This window comes from Syzygium oleosum, unplaced genomic scaffold (assembly GCF_021117445.2).
Source record: "Syzygium oleosum isolate NSW1041296 unplaced genomic scaffold, Sole_v2.1 Sole_v2.09, whole genome shotgun sequence".
Taxonomy (NCBI): Eukaryota; Viridiplantae; Streptophyta; class Magnoliopsida; order Myrtales; family Myrtaceae; genus Syzygium; species Syzygium oleosum.
Window position 1 is genome coordinate 1875596 of NW_026607493.1, and position 21801 is coordinate 1897396.

Genomic DNA, 21801 nt, shown 5'->3' on the forward strand with positions numbered 1-21801 from the left:
TTTTTCTTTTTTGCGCCCGAGAAATGATTAGTTATGATGAGCGGACCGGACCATTCTCGGCAAATCAAGACCTACGGGATTGACCCAATCTGACAGCGACGGGTCGATCCCCGCGTCCCAGTCATGGCGGCGACGCTCTGTCCAAGTCGCGTTTGGTGGGACGAAACGCTCCTCCTTTGATCAGGTCAAATTTGCAGACACACGGGGATGGGGCCTCCCCCTCCAAGACTCGGTCGGTACCTTCTCGGACGACCGATCCCCCCTGCCGCCCGCGTTGCACACGTGGACGGCCGGGGGGTCAGGGCGATGCATGCGGGTCGCCTCCTCCGCTGGTACCACCGGGGCAAAGAAAAAGACGAGGATCCGGAAGTTGTACCTGCTTTTCTTTAAATTTTCTTTATATCGAAGTTGTTAGCTTTCATAATCACGCTTTGAGCTCGATTTTCTCGCTCTAACCTGGTGGAACTGTGCGAGTGCTCCCTCTCTCTATCTCTAGGACCAGTGGAGGCGCAAGTTGTCCCCTTGTTTTGATCCTCATCTCCTCGCATACTCGAGATCACCCATTGCTTTTGTGGGGTTTGCAAGAATTCTTCCACAGCATTCATCTTCTTGTTCTTGTTCTCTGTTTCATTGGTCTCCTCAGCGAAGATTCGGAGAAGCGATTTCCCTCTCGCGTTTCGGTGTTGTTCGGCGTGATTTGATGGGCATTTTCCCCGTCTGCTTCTTCCAGGAAGCGCTCTCTTTTGTAACTTCCTACAATGGGGTGACTCGTTTCTTTTCCGCTCGTTGAATCGGACTGGGTTTTCTTGGTAGGTGTAAAACTAGTGCCTTTCGACTCTCTGGGGTTTGGTTTGCTCGTCGTCGCGAAAATGCGATAGCGTTTTGTATACGAAACTCGGATGGGTTTTTTCCTCTCTTCAGTTTAGGGCTAGGGTTTGGTAGTTTTTTGATCTGGAGATCGTTAAGAGTTTGCTTTCGCGGACGCATTTCATTTTCTGTGTGGTTGTCCTTGTTTTGTTTCGGGGAAGTTCTGTGTTCGGATTAAGGTTGTTGCTACACATTGAGGGAGACGGATTTTACTTTTCTCTGAGTTCATTTGAGTTTAGTTGAACTTACTCATACTTTACTGAATTCACATGCTCACGGCCCTAGCTGGCACGAGTACCTATTTATTTTTGAAATATTCTCCCTTGTGGATCTTTAGGCTCGCTGGCTTTCGGTGTAGTCTCACGGATTTTGGATAATTTTCTTTGTTTAAATGGTGTGGTTCCCACGCTGTTGCTCCCCATGTTGTTCTCACTAGATGGGCATGCGTCGTGATTAAGTCATAAATGCCACTTAGGTATTGATTTTGTAGTCTATTCTTCTGATGATAATTTATGTGCATGCAATATGTTCTATCCTTTCCTTTTGATTATTTCTTTTGAAGATCTTGAGTTGCGAGATTTCGGTGCTGTGTGTGCTCTTTTTACTCACGTCTGTGCTGATTCCTTTGAAACATATGCCTAGTAAGATTAAACCTTGGAAGCTGTCCGTCTCTTGTTGTGTTTAAAAGTGAGTATGGGGACATTTTTCCTGGCTTAGAGCAATCTGTGCTTCTGGAGATTTTAGTGGAGACCCTTTTTTAAATAAGGCAAACAAATTTCAATGGCTATTTCATGTTTAAATGTTCTGAAATATTGCTTATATCCTTCTAATTTGAATTGGGGAATACTATAACAATAATCCAAGACAGTACTCTTGTTGGTGAGGATTGGATTGGCTATTGAATTCAGTCATGTAATGTGCAATGCTCCATAGATTATGGTCAAAGATTTATACAAGCATGCCATTAGTAGAATTTGCCTCTGAGCTTTTCGTTTTGCAGATTTGGATCTCTAGGTGATATCATTGCTTGACAACGAGAGAGAGCACGCTAGTTAGCATCCTAGAAGGGACATGGCTGTGTATAAGCGTGCTCTCTATCGTTGTCATACGATCTGTATTTGAGGCTTTGTTCCAAACCTGTGGCATAAGCGGATGGTAACCTCGAATTATATGTCTCAAGTGTAATAAATTAATGCATGACACTGATGAGTTGTGAAGGCTTGTGTCATGCATATATGATGCAAGGGGGTTGAGTCTCCTTTGACACATAGCTTGGAGGTAATGTGAATTTTCTTTTTCTCCTTAAACTTGACATTTCAATGCCTGATACTAATGAGTGTGTACTTTGTATGATGCACTAGTATTGTGCAATTCTAGATGGTTTTCCAATAATTTGGTGCATGCTTCTAGAATTTGTGTGCATCTTTGTTTATGTTTGGTTGTTGTGTAGATGTGATGCCATGGAGCATGTACTAGGTACTCAAATATAATGTTTTTTTGACGTAGCTGGTGGCTTTCTCGATATATTCTGCAACATCAACATGTCTATTGAGATGTGCACATTTTATTGCTTGATCTAAAGTATGTCACTATTCATGATACTAATCAATGATTTTGGAGTTGCATTGCTCACTAATAATGAATTAGTGTAATGCACGGTTTTGGAGTCTAGGTACCATATTGTTTGTTATTTTCCTTGAAGTACCGATTTCATGTGGTGTTTGGATGAGGTTATAGGACATTGTCCTTGTCAACTTATGAAACATAACTTTAAATCTACTCGAACTTGTAGTTGCTGAGTTAGATATTGACTAAAGTATATTGTTTTAAGGAAATTATGAAATATGACGTGCACTCCAGCATAGTAGGCTTAATTCAGGGAAAAGAAGGATGCCGTGATATCTTGGCTGGGTTGAATATTCAGGTCTGCATTGAAAAACTTGCGTGCTAAATTTGTCTTTTGCAGATTAAAGACCCAACTTTGGTCAGTCCTAATGATAATGAGGTTGTGCACATGCCACCGAAGTAAATTTGGTTTTTCAATGAGTTTGTAAATCAATATTAAATTTAATCCAACTATGTGTTTCTACTCATGCACATCAATTGTTTTAATTTGATAGCTTGTTATAGCTGATTAACCTTATTCCATACTTTGGCAATGCTTTCTTTATTAAAAATGGCAATTATATTTTGGGGGAATCGCTTCCAAGTCATCTTATGTACGCAATATAATCAAGTCTCAAACCTTCCAATTGCTACAATAAGGTCCTATGGATATAGAAAAGTCTAATTGGGCTAAACTTTTAGTTCGTGTAGTCAAGTCATAAAACTTAAGAAGTGCAACTTAAGGTTGCCACATAAGCTTTGAGTGCTAGATGGGCAAGTTTCAGCTTTGTCCATTGAAAAGACTTGATTTTACTTTTTGCAGTGGTTGCCAATCAAAACAATGAGGACTTAATTGCATTTTGGACAAAGGTTTAGGACTTTAGGTGCACTTCTCCTGTTATGTGGGTGCCAAGGGGTGGTGATTTTTGCTTTTAAGTTTTGCACTTGAATTACCTTAAGATTTCTATACGGATTGCCTAGGGTAGAGAGGGGGGGTAGGTGGGTGGGATGATTTTTTATCAATAAGTGAATTTTAAACTTGAATATAGGTTATTGCAGTTGGATTATAAATAAAGTATTGCACTTGACTTCTATGTATATATTTTTGTTTGAAATGAACCACAACTCTCTTGGTGTCTTTTTTCTCACATGCAATGCTCCTTTTAACTGTGACCATAGGGGCTGTATAGCTCGAGAAGTGTTTTTGGTTTCCAATTCCATAGGAAATGAAATGAAAACGATTTTCCGCTTCCATTTCCTAATTTTTTTAAAAGATGTTTGGTAAGCCAAAATGAGAATTCTTGGTGGAAAGCACAATTTTGAAAATATCTTTTGTGCTTCACTAAGATAGTTTTTTTTCCCTATTTTGACCAATAAGTTATTTTTTTTTCATATATAGAATTCGAGAAAGTTTTAGAGAAGGTTAATGTTCTTTACCAATTCTCAGTGTGAGTGAAGTTTCTGGAGCTCACTTTTTTCCTCTCCTCAACACCGTTCAGCTTTGCATTGTTTAGGTGCTGCCTTCTCTCAAGCTATCTGGAAGATCCTTTGTTTTATGCTTGGATCCATTCTTTGAAGAAGACATCATGAAAAGAATGTCTTTCAGCTCGTGATACTGTGTTCTCATTTTGGACCTGGAAACACCAAAGTGTTTTCAGTCCATGACACTGTTTTCACTTTTGTGCCTAATAAATGAGAACAAGCTGACCGTGTTTTCATTAGAAAATTTTTCCATGATCCCGCCAAACAAAGTTGCTAGTGACCTTTTCATTCTGAGTGAAATGAAAGTGGAACTTCGAAATTGCCTATCAAGCAAACAATCCCTGAAATCCTGCCATTTTCTTTTGTTTTGTAGTTTTCTTTTGCTAGGAAGGGTGATTCATAGTTGTGAGTAGAATCCTAAAACATTTTTATGCTAGAAGGTGTAGTTCTCCTTTTTCGGGGCCTATTTTGGTCCACTCCTTGTAACTATATCTTGTAGAGAATGAAATTGTACTATACGTAAAAAATGTAAACCTCATGCATTGAAGCAAAATACTTCTTTTTACAATAAGGACTGTCGTCTTTTTAGTTTTTATGGAGTGTGGGATTTATCAAAAATAATGCGACACAATTTGCCAATTTGGGTGTGGAGAAATTCCAATTTGATTCTTGCGTTGAACAGAAGAAAGAGACTAAGATAATTCCTCTCCTTGTGTTTTGGCTCATCCAGAAAGAAAGGAACAAGGAGCAGTTGTCCTCTGGGGATGATTTGTCAAAGAGACTTCACATCGGGTAACATAGGAAAGTTTAATTTCATAATTGTAGTATTGTTGGGATGTTAGGTTCCAGCAGCAAATTGCTTTCTGCATGAGCCATCACTCTCATTACTTATTTAGATGTTAGTTTATTAGTAGGATAACTACTATTTCTATCGCGATGAAGGTGATTTGTGTAAGGAAAGTTGACACAACATGTATATACCAATGGCCAATCATTTTGGACATGGATGGTCTCTCTATGAAGCCGTTTTCTAGTACAAGCCATCTCTCTCATTACGTATTTAGATGTTAGTTTGTAGTAGTATAACTACTATTTCTACGGTGATGAAGGTGATTTGTGTAAAGACAGTTGACACAACATGTATATACCAATGGCGAATCATTTTGTACATGGATGGTACCTTCTTACCATTTTAATTTAATTTTTTTCATGTTTTGAGACATATTAATAATAAGACTACTAATCTCTGTGTGAGAGAGCGAGAGAGACAGAGAGAGGGGGAGGGAGGCGGAGGAAGGGAGGGAGGGGTGGTAATTCTGGGCAACAATATGGCATGGTGCATCATGGCCTGGCTATCTAGACCGTGAAAATACAAGAAGGTGAAACCTTCTAGATCGAAAATGTGGTATATTTTAAGGGATCGCACAACCATCCTAGAGGATTTGAAGAATATAATTTTAAATACCGAGATGTTTTAAAAGTTAAAATTCTGACAATTCCCTTTTGAAGTAGGAGGAGATCTTTGGCAGATAGGAACAAATATGCTATTGGTTACTTGTGACAGACCAAAAGCCTTCATGAGTGGATGCTTCCTGTTCTTTTCTTCGAGGGTTTGATTTTCAGATAATTATTGCATATTTTTAGCAGGTTTTGGTCGGCTGTTTTCTTATCCATTTCTTGTATTTTCCCTCTCCATACTTTCCTTAAAAAGGAGAAAGCATCTGTTTTGGGATTCATGTAACTTATGTGTTGATATCAATGCCTAAGATGGCGGGAATGATTAGCATTCTCCACAAATTGGCATCTTATTTGCAATGGAATAACTATATTGAATATTTACGTATAGTCCGGTCGGCGATTAAAGTGAACGAATTAAAAATTCAGGAAGCATCTGTTTTGAATACCATTTGTGTCATTTATTTTTTCTTTGCCCGAGAAAGGATTAGTTATGATGAGCGGACTGGACCATTCTCGGCAAATCAAGACGTACGGGCTTGACCCAATCCGACAGCAATGGGTCAAGCCCCGCGTCCCAGTCGTGGCGGCGACGCGCTGTCCAAGTCACGTTGGGGGGACGAGACACTCCTCCCTTTGATCAGGTCAAATTTGCAGACACACGGGGGAGGGGGCGTCCCCCTCAATGACTCGGTCGGTACCTTCTCGGATGACCGATCACCCCCGCTGCGCTTGATGCACACGTGGACGGCCGGGATCGGCTGGGGCGATGCTTGCGGGTCGCCTCCTCCGCGGGTACCACCGGGGGCAAAGAAAAAGGGGAGGATCCGGAAGTTGTACCAGCTTTTTTTTAAATTTTCTTTATATCGAAGTTGTTAGCTTTCATAATCACGCTTTGAGCTCGATTTTCACGCTCTAACCTCGTGGAACAGTGCGAGTGCTCGCCCCCTATCTCTCTAGGACCAGTGGAGGCGCAAGTTGTCTCCTTGTTTCGATCCTCATCTCCTCGCATGCTCGAGATCACTCATTGCGTTGTGGGGTTTGCAGGAATTCTTCCACCGCGTTTCATCTTCTTGTTCTTGTTCTCTGTTTCATTGGTCTCCTCAGCGAAGATTCGGGGAAGCGATTTCCCTCTCGCGTTTCGGTGTTGTTCGGCGTGATTTGATGGGCATTTTCCCGTCTGCTTCTTCCAGGAAGCGCTCTCTTTTGTAGCTTCCTACAATGGGTGACTCGTTTCTTTTCCGCTCGTTGAATCGGACTGGGTTTTCTTGGTAGATGTAAAACTAGTGCCGTTCGACTCTCTGGGGTTTGGTTTGCTCGTCGTCGCGAAAATGCGATAGCGTTTTGGATACGAAACTCGGATGGGTTTTTTCTTCTCTTCAGTTTAGGGCTAGGGTTTGGTAGTTTTTTGATCTGGAGATCGTTAAGAGTTTGCTTTCGCGGACGCATTTCATTTTCTGTGTGGTTGTCCTTGTTTTGTTTCGGGGAAGTTTTGTGTTCGGATTAAGTTTGTTGCTACTCATTGAGGGAGAGGGATTTTACTTTTCTCTGAGTTCATTTGAGTTTAGTTGAACATACTCATACTTTACTGAATTCACAAGCTCACTGACCTAGCTGGCACGAGTACCTATTTATTATTGAAATATACTCCCTTGTGGATCTTAGGCTCGCTGGCTTTCGGTGTAGTCTCACGGGTTTTGGATAATTTTCTTTGTTTAAATGGTGTGGTTCTGACGCTGTTGCTCCCCATGTTGTTCTCACTAGATGCAGATGCATCTTGATTAAGTCATAAATGCCCCTTAGGTATTGGTTTTGTAATCTATTCTTCTGATGATAATTTATGGGCATGCAATATGTTCTTTCCTTTCCTTTTGATTATTTCTTTTAAAGATCTTGAGTTGCGAGATTTCAGTGCTCTGTGCTCCTTTTACTCACGTCTGTGCTGATTCCTTTGAAACATATGCCTAGTAAGATTCAACCTTGGAAGCTGTCCGTCTCTTGTTGTGTTTAAAAGTGCGTATGGGGACATTTTTCCTGGCTTAGAGCAATCTGTGCTTCTGGAGATTTTAGTTGAGACCCTTTTTTAAATAAGGCAAACAAATTTCAATGGCTATGTCATGTTTAAATGTTCTGAAATATTGCTTATATCCTTCTAATTTGAATTGGGGAATACTCTAACAATAATCCAAGACAGTACTCTTGTTGGTGAGGATAATGGGCTATTGAATTCAGTCATGTAATGCGCAATGCTCCATAGATTATGGTCAAAGATTTATACAAGCATGCCATTAGTAGAATTCGCCTCTGAGCTTTTCTTTTTGCAGATTTGGGCCTCTAGGTGATATCGTTGCTTGACAACGAGAGAGAGCACGCTAGTTAGCATCCAGAAAAGGGACATGGCTGTGTATAAGCGTGCTCTCTATCGTTGTCATATGATCTGCATTTGAGGCTTTGTTCGCAATCTGTGGCATAAGCAGATGGTAACCTCGAATTATATGTCTCAAGTGTAATATTTTAATGCATGACACTGATGAGTTGTGAAGGCTTGTGTCATGCATATATGATGCACGAGGGTTGAGTCTCCTTTTTCACATAGCTGGGAGGTAATGTGAATTTTCTTTTTCTCCTTAAACTTGACATTTCAATGCCTAATACTAATGAGTGTGTACTTTGTGTGATGCACTAGTATTGTGCAATTCTAGATGGTTTTCCAATAATTTGGTGCATGCTTCTAGAATTTGTGTGCATCTTTGTTTATGTTTGATTGTCGTGTAGATGTGATGGGATGGAGCATGTACTAGATACTCAAATATAAAACATGTTTGTTTGACGTAGTTGGTAGCTTTCTCGATATATTCTGCAACATCGATGTGTCTATGGAGATATGCACATTTTATTGCTTGATCTAAAGTATTGCACTATTCATGATGCTGATAAATGATTTTGGAGTGGCATTGCTCACTAATAATGAATTAGTGTAATGCACGATATTAGTGTAATGCACGATTTTGGAGTCTAGGTACCATATTGTTTGTTATTTTCCTTGAAGTACCGATTTCATGTGGTGTTTGGATGAGGTTATGGGACATTGTCCTTGTCAACTTGTGCAACATAACTTTAAATCTACTCGAACTTGTAGTTGCTGAGTTAGATACCGGCTAAAGTATATTGTTTTAAGGAAATTATGAAATATGACGTGCACTCCAGCATAGTAGGCTTAATTCAAGGAAAAGATGTCACGCCCCGAACCCCATCGAGCTCGCGACATCCCGCTCCGGTCGAAATATTGCGACGTCCCAGGAACGTCGCCGACCCAACCCAAACATCAGAGCCACATGCGGAAGCGAATAACAAAACCCCGGACAAATAATGACGACAACGGGGTAGAACAACAGAACAGTCCAGCAACCACAAATTCATACATCATATTACAGGCTTAATTAACAAACTAGCATCCGAAATCACCGTCAACAAAATATCAGGGTCTGGTTAACTTAACTTCCCTATGGGTCAACCCGATTTACACAACCCCAAAAAATCTTAAGGAAAAACCTAAGGATCGCCCTCCTCCAGTCTGCTTCTGAATCTCTGGCTTGAATTTCTGGAACTCACCTGCAGCTCCACTAGGCACCAACAGCAGCTCCCCGGACTTCCAAAAAGAAAAGGTACACTTCTCGAGTTTAGGGCCGGGGGTCTGAAAGTGGTGATTATACAACCGTGAGACGAATCTCAATAAGTGTACAACCCCAAACCCCACGTAGGCACTCACGTACCGCCAGACGAAAACACACATAACACACAACGATCGCCCAAACTAACAATCACATGTGACCCTACCTGGAATCCATCACGCACGTTCCTGCACGTTAGACAATAACACAGCCAACACATCACAGCAAGGAATCACAGACGCGCGCGTGCCTCAATTATAAGACAGAAACCACTTGGGCACGTCCCATACCGTGCCTAGCAGTTTCTACCCCATAATTAAGCATCACATCGCGCGATACAAACACACTCGCACCCCAACTCACACCACACGACACGTCACTTTCTTAATTTCACTCGTCCCGCCAATTCTTGCTCATTCTCAACCTTTCCACCACTATCGCGCCCGCGTAAAACGCATCAGGCCAACGGTCTTCTGACCTCGTCAGGCATCGTCACCCCGTCGGGCCGGGCATCGTCACCTCGTCAAGGACGGCATCGTCCCGCGTAAACGAACACGCCTCAGGACGGAATCCTACACACACTTTCCTTCTACCGTGCCCGCGTAAAACGCATCAGGCCAACGGTCTTCTGACCACGTCAGGCATCGACACCTCGTCAGGCCGGGCATTGTCACCTCGTTAGGGACGGCATCGTCCCGCGTAAACGAACACGCCTCAGGACGGATCCTTTCCAACCAATCCCACATTTCCAAACCTTCGTTCCACACTCTCCACACGTACCACGCCACCACACAAACACACTGCCAAACATACACACTTCACACACATTCCATAATTTCGCACTCTCGTCACACGAACACGCACCACTTAACCACACGCTCTTGGCACGCGAATTCAATGCACATTCACATCACCATATCACCACACTTCACGGCTACACAAACACGGCACGCCACCACACCACATTCAGCCCAATGCACAAACCAAATCAGCCCACAACTATTTCCAAGCCAACCAACAAGCACAATCACACAACCACGCACAAATTTCCATTCAAGGCACAATCCCATTAATTAATCGCACAAATTAATTCCGATCAAACCCCAACATCACAGCCCTAATCCAAGCTCCCTAAACCTCAAAATTTCATCGCCTAATCAGTCCGAGAGAGATAAAAACCGAGAGCGAACAAAATCGGGTCCAAACTGGGCAGTTACACAGTGACAGAAATCTATTTGAAATAAATAGTAAATCAATTCCAAAAATTCTGAAATTTGGATATGTTGTACAAAACATCTTTATGAACATTTTACATGAAGAACTCGAAACCCAATTCTAACCGTAAACACCTCGTTTTGACACTCAAAGTCAGACGAAATCCGGTTCGCTCGGACAGCCCCTCAGGCCATCAAAATACAACTCATTCGGCACCCAAATCATTTTGGAAAACCTTGAAATTTTTATATGTTATACCCACAAATGTCCCCAACAATTTTTCTGAAGGAAGTATTTTGAAACTAGGCCTGGAAAAATTTATAAAAATTCGAACAGACCCAAAGGTCGGGTGAACAGTAAATCGGGCAGTTTTATTTCGGTCCAAAGATAGACTTCCGAATGGCATCAAATGATTTCCAAAAATTCCCAAATTAAATATGTTATAGTTCAAGATGTTGGAAACAACTTTCATGAAGAAACCTTCCTCAAATTCGGGCCACACAAGTCACACTAAAAATAACAAAAACCAGCGACGCAGCAGCAACCTAACTGGAAATTAGCCAACACACACCACCGAGCAAACCAGCCACTAAACTCACCCTAAACCGAGCCCTAAACAAGCCTAACAATACCCGAGGTCCTAGGCGACATTTGGGGAGGTCACTTACCTAAAAAGCGAGATAGAAAGGGGCTGGAATGGTGGCTGAAACGGCGGAACAGCAGCAGCAGCAGCGGTGATGGAAGGAAAAGAAGATGAAGAGAGTGAGAGAGAGAGAGAGAGAGAAACTGATCGTGAGGGGGGGGGGGGAGTGACCGGCTTGGGGAACAAGAATGGGAGGAGAGAGAGAGAGAGATATTTGGTCAAACATTATAGATTAGGGTGCCAAGTGTCAAAAATCCAAAGCCTTGGACACTTTTGCCCCTAATCCAAAGGCCCATATTTGTTCTAATCCATAAAAGCAAGGGTAGAATGGTCATTTGCTCTTAACCATGGTTGACCAGACCTGAGTTAAGCCTAACTCACCTTGGTTAATCCCAAAATTAAATCCAAATTTCGGAATTAATTAAAAATGGCCTAGGGGTATTTTCGTAATTTTTCGATCCCGAACCGAAATTCCAATTTTCGCACATACGTGTTCCATATGTGCGTGGCCAACATAATATGGCGTCGGAATCGCAAAATTCATCGCGCAAGCCCTCGAAAATCCACGTCAAAGTCTCGGGAATAAAATAATATTATTTTTCCAATTTTTGTCGAAATTTCAATTTTTGGCCAAAACCACTCTGAATGTGCGTGGCCACCCCAAAATGACCTTGGCCGCGAAAAATAACCTCAAACGGCCTCAAAATCCAACATCGGTGTCCACAGGGGCAAAATCGTAATTTTCCCGGTCCCGAACCGAAATCCATTTTTTTGCAGAAATGGTTGGCCCCAAGGTTGGCCAAGCCAAAAACGTCATCGGCCGTCCAAAATTGTCACTTTCAAAATTCTCGATTCCCGGGCCCGAATTCCAAGAAATGACTAAAATCGAGCAATCGCAACTTTAGCTTATCTCTGGCTAACGGGTGGCTCTCTGGAATTACGCGCTCTCGACCCGTGACCGACACTAAGTCAAATCACGTTTAAGTTTACTCCACCCGGGATGACCTCGGTTGTCATATAATTGCGAGGGTCTGTCGCTAGTTCCCTTCGGACACGATCAATCAAGTAGACCGGTCTCGGTTGGCTCAAAACATTCCCTCGTCAATCCATATGATCGAAGATCGAACCCGGGTCGAGTTTCTTTTGTCGTGCGAACTCAATCCCGTAACGGCCCTACCCCTAAGATTAGCATCCCGTGAATGCGCATTTCCGGGTGAGATTTCACTATAAATGCATTGGTCAAATTCATTTCCTAAATCCCGGGAAAAGGATCGAAAATTCAGACTGTTACAAAAGAAGGATGCCATGATATCCTGGTTGGGTTGAATATTCAGGTCTAAATTGAGGAACTTGCGTGCTAAATCTGTCTTTTGTAGATTAAAGACCCAACTTTGGTCAGTCCTAATGATAATGAGGTTGCACACATGCCACCGAAGTAAATTTGGTTTTTCAATGAGTTTGTAACACAATTTTAAATTTAATCCAACTATGTGTTTCTACTCATGCACATCAATTGTTCTAATTTGATAGCTTGTTATAGCTGATTAACCTAATTCCATACTTTGGCAATGCTTGCTTTATTAAAAATGGCAGTTATATTTTGGGGGAATCGCTCCCAAGTCATCTTATGTACGCAATATAATCAAGTCTCAAACCTTTCAATTGCTGCAATAAGGTCCTATGGAAATAGAAAAGTCTAATTGAGCTAAACTTTTGGTTTGTGTAGTCAAGTCATAAAACTGTACTATGAAGTGCACTAAGGTCCTGAACCTATATTAAGAAGTGGGGAAAATTGTCAAAAAAGTCCTAAACCTATTGTACGGCCGCCAATTCAGTCCTAAACCTTTTAAGTTTGCCAATTCAGTCCTAAATCTTTTTAATTCTTGCCAATTCAGTCCTTCCGGCCAATTTTGGCCGGCCGGCGCTGACGTGGCCGCCGGCCGGCGTCGGCCGTCCGGCCAACGCTGACGTGTCAATTTTTTGTTATTTTTTATTCAATTTTTTAATCTTTTTTAATTTTTTTTTTCTTTTTTTTTTTTTTTTCTGATTTCTTCCTCTGGCCGATCCGGCGACCGGCCAGAGGGGAGGGCCGGCGAGGTTGACCTCGCCGGCCTCGCCCAGCAGAGGCGAGGCCGACCTCGCCGTCTCCTGGGTCGACCTCGCCGTTGCGACCCAGGCGACGGCGAGGTCGGCCTCGCCGCTACTGGGCGAGGTTGGCCTCGCCTCGCCCGGCGGCGAGGCCGACCTCACTGCCGTCGCATGGAGTCGCGGCCGGCGAGGTCGAGCCTCGCCGTCGCGAACCGGGGGCGATGGCAAGGTCGGCTCGCCTCTGGCCGGGGCGAGGTCGACCTCGCCGGTCCAACCCTCTGGCCGGTCGCCGGACCGGCCAAAGGAAGAAATCAGAAAAAAAGATTAAAAAATAATAAAAAATTGCCACGTCAGCGCCGGCCGGCCAAAATTGGCCGGAAGGATTGAATTGGCAAGAATTAAAAAGGTTTAGGACTGAATTGGCAAACTTAAAAGGTTTAGGATTGAATTGGCGGCCGTACAATAAGTTTAGGACTTTTTTGACAATTTTCCCTTAAGAAGTGCAACTTAAGGTTGCCACATAAGCTTTGAGGGCTAGCTGGGCAAGTTTCAGCATTGTCCATTGAAAAGACTTGATTTTACTTTTTGTAGTGGTTGCCAATCAAAACAATGACGACGTAATTGCATTTGGCACGAAGGTTTAGGACTTTAGGTGCACTTCTTCTGTTATGTGGGTGCCAAGGGGTGGTGATGTTTTCTTTTAAGTTTTGCACTTGAATTTCCTTAAGATTTCTATACAGATTGCCTAGGGAAGAGGGGGAGGGATGTGGGTGGGACGATTTTTTTATCAATAAGTGAATTTTAAACTTGAATATAGGTTATTGCGGTTGAATTATAAATAAAGTATTGCACTTGACTTATATGTATATATTTTTGTTTGACATGAGCCACAACTCTCTTGGTGTCTTTTTTCTCACATGCGATGCTCCTTTTAACTGTGACCATGGGGGCTGTCTAGCTCGAGAAGTGTTTTTAGTTCCCAATTCCATAGGAAATGAAATGAAAACAATTTTCCGCTTCCATTTCCAAATTTTTTTAAAAGATGTTTGGTAAGCCAAAATGAGAATTCTTGGTGGAAAGCACAATTTTGAAAATATCTTTTGTGCTTCACTAAGATAGTTTTGTTTTTTTTCCTATTTTGACCAAAAGGTTAAGTTTTTTTTCATATAAAGAATTCGAGAAAGTTTTAGAGAAGGTTCATGTTCCTTACCAATTCTCTGTGTAAGTAAAGTTTCTGGAGCTCACTTTCCTATCCTCAACACCATTCAGCTTTGCATTGTAGCTCTGGGGGTGGGGGTGCGTTCTACTGCGATGAAGGTGATTTGTGTAAGGAAAGTTGACACAGCATGTATATACCAATGGCCAATCATTTTGGACATGGATGGCTTCTCTATGAAGCCGTTTTCTGGTACAAGCCATCTCTCTCATTACGTATTTAGATGTTAGTTTGTAGTAGTATAGCTACAGTTTGTAGTAGTATAGCTACTATTTCTACGTTGATGAAGGTGAATTGTGTAAAGACAGTTGACACAACATGTATATACCAATGGCGAATCATTTTGTACATGGATGGTACCCTCTTACCATTTTAATTGAATTTTATTCATGTTTGGTGACAAATTAATAATAAGACTACTAACTCTGTGTGTGTGTGTGAGAGAGAGAGAGAGAGAGAGAGAGAGAGAGAGAGAGAGAGAGAGAGAGGGGGGGGGGGGGTGGTAATTCTGGGCAACAATATGGCATGATGCATCATGGCCTGGCTATGTAGACCGTGAAAATACAAGAAGGTGAAACCTTCAAGATTGAAATGTGGTATATTTTAAGGGATCACACAACCATCCTAGAGGATTTGAAGAATATAATTTTAAAGGAAAAAAACCACCAAAAATCCCAAACTTTCCCACTTGTGACACATTTACCCCGAACTTTTTTTTGTGACACCAAAAACCCCAAACTTTGTTATTTGTGACACATTTACCCCGATATACATTGTCCATGGGCATTTTCGTCTTTTTAGCTTTTTCTTTTTCTTTTTACTTTTTTTTTTCTTTCCGGCGAGGGGGGCCCTCGCCGGCGTCGGCGAGCCTCGCCCTCGCTCGCCCGAGGGCCGCGCCTGCTCGGGCGAGCGAGGGCGAGCCTCGCCGGCGTCGGTCGAGCCTCGCCCTCCTCGCCCGGGCAAGGGCGAGGCTCGCCCGATGCCGGTGAGCCTCGCCCTCGCTCGCCCGAGCGAGGGCGAGCCTCGCCGGCGTCGGGCGAGCCTCGCCCTCCTCGCCCGAGCCGGGGTGAGGCTCGCCCAACGCCGGCGAGCCTCGCCCTCCTCGCCGTCGGGCGGGCTCGTCGCCTCGCCGGAGGGCGGCCCCGCCGCGGCGCCGGATCTAACGAGGGCAGCCCTCGCCCGACGCCGGCGAGGGCCCCCCTCGCCGGATCCAGCGAGGGGCCCTCGCCGGAAAGAAAAAAAAAGTAAAAAGAAAAAGAAAAAGCTAAAAAGACGAAAATGCCCATGGACAATGTATATTGGGGTAAATGTGTCACAAATAACAAAATTTGGGGTTTTTGTGTCACAAAAAAAAGTTCGGGATAAATGTGTCACAAGTGAAAAAGTTTGGGGTTTTTTCCCAATTTTAAATGCCGAGATGTTTTAAAAGTTAAAATTTTGACAATTCCCTTTTGAAGTAGGAGGAGATCTTTAGCAAATAGCAACTAATATGCTATTGGTTACTTGTGACAGATCAAAAGCCTTCATGAGTGGATGCTTACTGTTCTTTTCTTCGGGGGTTTGATTTTCAGATAATTATTTCATATTTTTAGCAGGTTTTGGTCGGCTGCTTTCTTGTCCGTTTCTTGTATTTTCCCTCTCCATACTTTCTTTAAAAAGGAGAAAGCATCTGTTTTGCGATTCATGTAGCTTATATGTCGATATCAATGCCTAAGATGACAGGAATGATTGGCATTCTCCACAAATTGGCATCTTATCTATAATGGAATAACTATATTGAACATTTATGTATAATCCGATCGACGATCACATTAAACGAATTAAAAATTCAGAAACGACATGATAAAATTTCAGATACCATTTGTATTAGTTTTTTTTTCTTCGTTCGAGAAAGTATTAGTCATGATGGACGGACCGGACCATCTCGGCAAATCGTGATGTACGGGATTGACCCAATCCAACAGCGACCGGTCGAGCCCCGCGTCCCAGTCGTGGCGGTGACGCGTTGTCCAAGTCGCGTGGGGGGGACGAAATACTCCTCCCTTTGATCAGGTCAAATTTGCGGACACATGGGAGATGGGGCCTCCCCCGCAATGACTCAGTCGGTACCTTCTCCGACGACGGATCCCCCCGCCGTGCCCGATGCACACGTGGACGGCCGGGATTGGCTGGGGGGCGGGGCCATGCATGCGGGTCGCCTCCTCCGCGGGTACCACTGGGGGCAAAGAAAAAGGGGAGGATCCGGAAGTTGTACCTGCTTTTCTTTAAATTTTCTTTGTATCGAAGTTGTTAGCTTTCATAATCACGCTTTGAGCTCGATTTTCACGCTCTAACCTCGTGGAACAGTGCGAGTGCTCCCTCTCTCTCTCTCTCTCTAGGACCAGTGGAAGCGCAAGTTGTCTTCTTGTTTCGATCCTTATCTCCTCGCATGCTCGAGATCACTCATTGCGTTGTGGGTTTTGTAAGAATTCTTCCACCGCGTTTCGTCTTCTTGTTCTTGTTCTCTGTTTCATTGGTCTCCTCAGCGAAGATTCGGGGAAGCGATTTCCCTCTCGCGTTTCGGTGTTGTTCGGCGTGATTTGATGGCCATTTTCCCGTCTGGTTCTTCCAGGAAGCGCTCTCTTTTGTAGCTTCTTACAATGGGTGACTCGTTTCTTTTCCGCTCGTTGAATCGGACTGGGTTTTGTTCTCTTCAGTTTAGGGCTAGGGTTTGGTAGTTTTGTGATCTGGAGATCGTTAAGAGTTTGCTTTCGCGGACGCATTTCATTTTCTGTGTGGTTGTCCTTGTTTTGTTTCGGGGAAGTTTTGTGTTCGGATTAAGTTTGTTGCTCCTCATTGAGGGAGAGGGATTTTACTTTTCCCTGAGTTCATTTGAGTTTAGTTGAACTTACTCATGCTTTACTGAATTCACATGCTCACTGCCCTAGCTGGCACGAGTACCTATTTATTTTTGAAATATACTCCCTTTTGGATCTTTAGGCTCGCTGGCTTTCGGTGTAGTCTCACGGGTTTTGGATAATTTTCTTTGTTTAAAGGGTGTGGTTCCTACGCTGTTGCTCCCCATGTTGTTCTCACTAGATGCGGATGCGTCATGATTAAGTCATAAATGCCACTTAGGTTTTGGTTTTGTAGTCTATTCTTCTGATGATAATTTATGGGCATGCAATATGTTCTTTCCTTTCCTTTTGATTATTTCTTTTGAAGATCTTGAGTTGCGAGATTTCAGTGCTGTTTTTGCTCTTTTTACTCACGTCTGTGCTGATTCCTTGGAAAAATATGCCTAGTAAGATTCAACCTTCGAAGCTGTCCGTCTCTTGTTGTGTTTAAAAGTGAGTATGGGGACATTTTTCCTGGCTTAGAGCAATCTGTGCTTCTGGAGATTTTAGTTGAGACCCTTTTTTAAATAAGGCAAACAAATTTCAATGGCTATGTCATGTTTAAATGTTCTGAAATATTGCTTATATCCTTCTAATTTGAGTTAAGGAATACTATAACAATAATCCAAGACAGTACTCTTGTTGGTGAGGATTGGATTGGCTATTGAATTTCAGTCATGTAATGTGCAATGCTCCATAGATTATGGTCAAAGATTTATACAGGCATGCCATTAGTAGAATTCGCCTCTGAGCTTTTCTTTTTGCAGATTTGGGCCTCTAGGTGATATCGTTGCTTGACAACGAGAGAGAGCACGCTAGTTAGCATCCATAAAAGGGACATGGCTGTGTACAAGCGTGCTCTCTATCGTTGTCATACAATATGCATTTGAGGCTTTGTTCCCAATCTGTGACATAAGCGGATGGTAACCTTGAATTATTTGTCTCAAGTGTAATATTTTAATGCATGACATTGATGAGTTGTGAAGGCTTGTGTCATGCATATATGATGCAAGTGGGTTGAGTCTCCTTTTACACATAGCTTGGAGGTAATGTGAATTTTCTTTTTCTCCTTAAACTTGACATTTCAATGCTTGATACTAATGAGTGTGTACTTTGTGTGATGCACTAGTATTGTGCAATTCTAGATGGTTTTCCAATTATTTGGTGCATGCTTCTAGAATTTGTGTGCATCTTTGTTTATGTTTGGTTGTTGTGTAGATGTGATGCGATGGAGCATGTACTAGATACTCAAATGTAAAACATGTTTTTTTGACGTAGCTGGTAGTTTCTCCATATATTCTGCAACATCGACGTGTCTATTGAGATGTGCACATTTTATTGCTTGATCTATAGTATGCCACTATTCATGATACTGATCAATGATTTTGGAGTTGCATTGCTCACTAATAATGAATTAGTGTAATGCACGATATTAGTGTAATGCACGATTTTGGAGTCTAGGTACCATATTGTTTGTTATTTTCCTTGAAGTGCCGATTTCATGTGGTGTTTGGATGAGGTTATGGGACATTGTCCTTGTCAACTTGTGCAACATAACTTTAAATCTGCTCGAACTTGTAGTTGCTAAGTTAGATATTGGCTAAAGTATATTGTTTCAACGAAATTATGAAATATGACGTGCACTCCAGCATAATAGGCTTAATTCAGGGAAAAGAAGGATGCCATGATATATATTGAGGTCTAAATTGAGGAACTTGTTTGCTAAATTTGTCTTTTGCAGATTAAAGACCCAACTTTGGTCAGTCCTAATGATAATGAGGTTGCACACGTCACCGAAGTAAATTTGGTTTTTCAACAAGTTTTTAACACAATATTAAATTTAATCCAACTATGTGTTTCTTCTCATGCACATCAATTGTTCTAATTTGATGGCTTGTTATAGCTGATTAACCTAATTCCATACTTTGGCAATGCTTGCTTTATTAATAAGTGAATTTTAAACTTGAATATAGGTTCCTGTTGATGCCTTGTGTAGCTCTCGTTTTTCTGCTGGCCGGTGTTTTGGCCTTTGTCTTTGTATAGCGCACTTGTTGCTTCCTTGCTTTGCTTAGCCGCAACACCTTTGCACCCATCAGGACACACTTATGTGTCACCTTAGGTACAAGGTTTTTGTGTTCGGCTACTCTCTCTATATGTTGCTCTCTTTGTATGTTGCGCGTTGAAAAGTTAATATACTTCTTACCTTACTATATAAAAAAAAATTGAATATAGGTTATTGCGGTTGAATTATAAATAAAGTATTGCACTTGACTTATATGTATATATTTTTGTTTGACATGAACCACAACTCTCTTGGTGTCTTTTTTCTCACATGCGATGCTCCTTTTAACTGTGACCGTAGGGGCTGTCTAGCTCGAGAAGTGTTTTTAGTTCCCAATTCCATAGGAAATGAAATGAAAACAATTTTCCGCTTCCATTTCCAAATTTTTTTAAAAGATGTTAGGTAAGCCAAAATGAGAATTCTTGGTGGAAAGCACAATTTTGAAAATATCTTTTGTGCTTCACTAAGATAGTTTTTTTTTTCCTATTTTGACCAAAAGGTTAAGTTTTTTTTTGTCATATATAGAATTCGAGAAAGTTTTAGAGAAGGTTCATGTTCTTTACCAATTCTCTGTGTGAGTAAAGTTTCTGGAGCTCACTTTTTTCCTCTCCTCAACACCATTAAGCTTTTCATTGTAGCTCTGGGAGGGGGGTTGAGGTGCTGCCTTCTCTCAAGCTATCTGGAAGATCCCTTGTTTTATGCTTGGATCCATTCTTTGAAGAAGACATTATGAAAAGAATGTCTTTCAGTCCATGATACTGTGTTCTCATTTTGGACCTGGAAACACCAAAGTGTTTTCAGTCCATGATACTGTTTTCACTTTTGTGCCTAATAGTCGATAACAAGCTGACCGTGTTTCCATTCGAAAAATTTTCCGTGATCCCGCCAAACAAAGTTGCTAGTGGCCTTTTCATTCTCAGTGAAATGAAAGTGTAGCTTCGAAATTGCCTATCAAGCAAACAATCCCTGAAATCCTGCCATTTTCTTTTCTTTTCTTTTATAGTTTTCTTTTGCTAGGAATGGTGAGTCATAGTTGTGAGTAGAATCCTAGAACATTTTTATGCCAGAAGTGTAGTTCTACTTTTTGGGGGCCTTTTTTGGTCCACTCCATGTAACTATATCTTGTAGAGAATGAAATTGTACTATACGTAAAAAATGTAAAGCTCATGCATTGAAGCAAAATACTTCTTTCTACAATAAAGACTGTGGTATTTTTAGTTTTTATGGAGTGTGGCCTATTTCAAAAATAATGCGACACAATTTGCCAATTTGGGTGTGGAGAGATTCCATTTTAATTCTTGTGTTGAAAGAAGAAAGAGACTAAGATAATTCCTCTCCTTGTGTTTTGGCTAATCCAGAAAGAAAGGAACAAGGAGGAGTTGTCCTCTGGGGATTCTCTTAGGGATAATTTGTTGTATAGACTTCACATTTGGTAACGTAGGAAAGTTTAATTTCATAATCGTAGTATTGTTGGATGTTAGGTTTTTATATGTTACACCAGCAGCAAATTGCTTTCTGCATGAGCCATCTCTCTCATTACTTATTTAGATGTTAGTTTATTAGTAGGATAACTACTATTTCTACCGCGAAGAAGGTGATTTGTGTAAAGACAGTTGACACAACATATATATACCAATGGCAGATCATTTTGGACATGGATGGCTTCTCTATGAAGCCGTTTTCTAGTACAAGTCATCTCTCTCATTACGTATTTGGATGTTAGTTTATAGTAGTGTAACTACTATTTCTACGGTGATGAGAGTGATTTGTACAGTTGACACAACATGTATATACCAATGATTGAAGCCGTTTTCTAGTACAAGCCATCTCTCTCATTACGTATTTGGATGTTTGTTTATAGTAGTATAACTACTATTTCTACGGTGATGAAGGTGATTTGTACAGTTGACACAACATGTATATACCAATGGTGAATCATTTTGTACAGGGATGGTACCCTCTTGGTACCATTTTAATAGAATATTATTCATGTTTCGAGACAAATTAATTCTAAGACTACTAACTCTCTGTGTGTGTGTGTGAGAGAGAGAGAGAGAGAGAGAGAGAGAGAGAGAGAGAGAGAGAGAGAGAGAGAGAGAGAGAGAGAGAGAGAGAGAGAGAGAGAGTGGTAATTCGGGGCAACAATATGGCATGGTGCATCATGGCCTAGCCATCACTTGATTTCGACCTTGTTTGGTGTTGAGGAATCTCATTTTCAATAATTTAGAGAAGCTTGAGGTATAAATCACAAGAAAGATAATGGCAAACGATCATAGGGAGGTAGCTAATACATCACTCCATGTGTTGTAAGTTCCGTATGCTCAAGAACTTTCTTAGAAGTTTCTCTCCGAGAGACCTCTTTCTTGTTTCTTTAAGACAAGCTTGTTGTTGTGTACTTGATGTTTCTTGTGGTCTTTGATTGTCTCCTAACTTTTACATATCCTTATCTCATTGTGCGATCTATGATGTGCTGGAGAATGATGATGAATAACCCTCGTATATATGTGTATCTATTGGAGAGCAGTCTCGTTCCAGGAAGACATCATTTATATCCATTGTATTGGTTGCCAAACCATATTGAGTTTGTGATTGAGTTTACATGTCAATTTTCTTCTGTAATT

At 41.7% G+C, this 21801-nt stretch overlaps 3 long non-coding RNA genes across 3 annotated transcripts; all 3 read left to right on the forward strand.

Moving 5' to 3' along the window:
- The first annotated feature begins 278 nt into the window (after positions 1-278).
- LOC130138973 (uncharacterized) lies at positions 279-8089 on the forward strand. The gene is made up of 2 exons (XR_008817221.1): positions 279-813; positions 6685-8089. It is a non-coding gene; the product is annotated as an uncharacterized LOC130138973 (long non-coding RNA).
- Positions 8090-13525: 5436 nt separating this feature from the next.
- On the forward strand, positions 13526-14440 carry LOC130138985 (uncharacterized). Its single transcript, XR_008817233.1, has 2 exons — positions 13526-13963; positions 14003-14440. It is a non-coding gene; the product is annotated as an uncharacterized LOC130138985 (long non-coding RNA).
- Positions 14441-15649: 1209 nt separating this feature from the next.
- On the forward strand, positions 15650-20404 carry LOC130139018 (uncharacterized). Its single transcript, XR_008817261.1, has 2 exons — positions 15650-18164; positions 19092-20404. It is a non-coding gene; the product is annotated as an uncharacterized LOC130139018 (long non-coding RNA).
- Positions 20405-21801: the final 1397 nt, after the last annotated feature.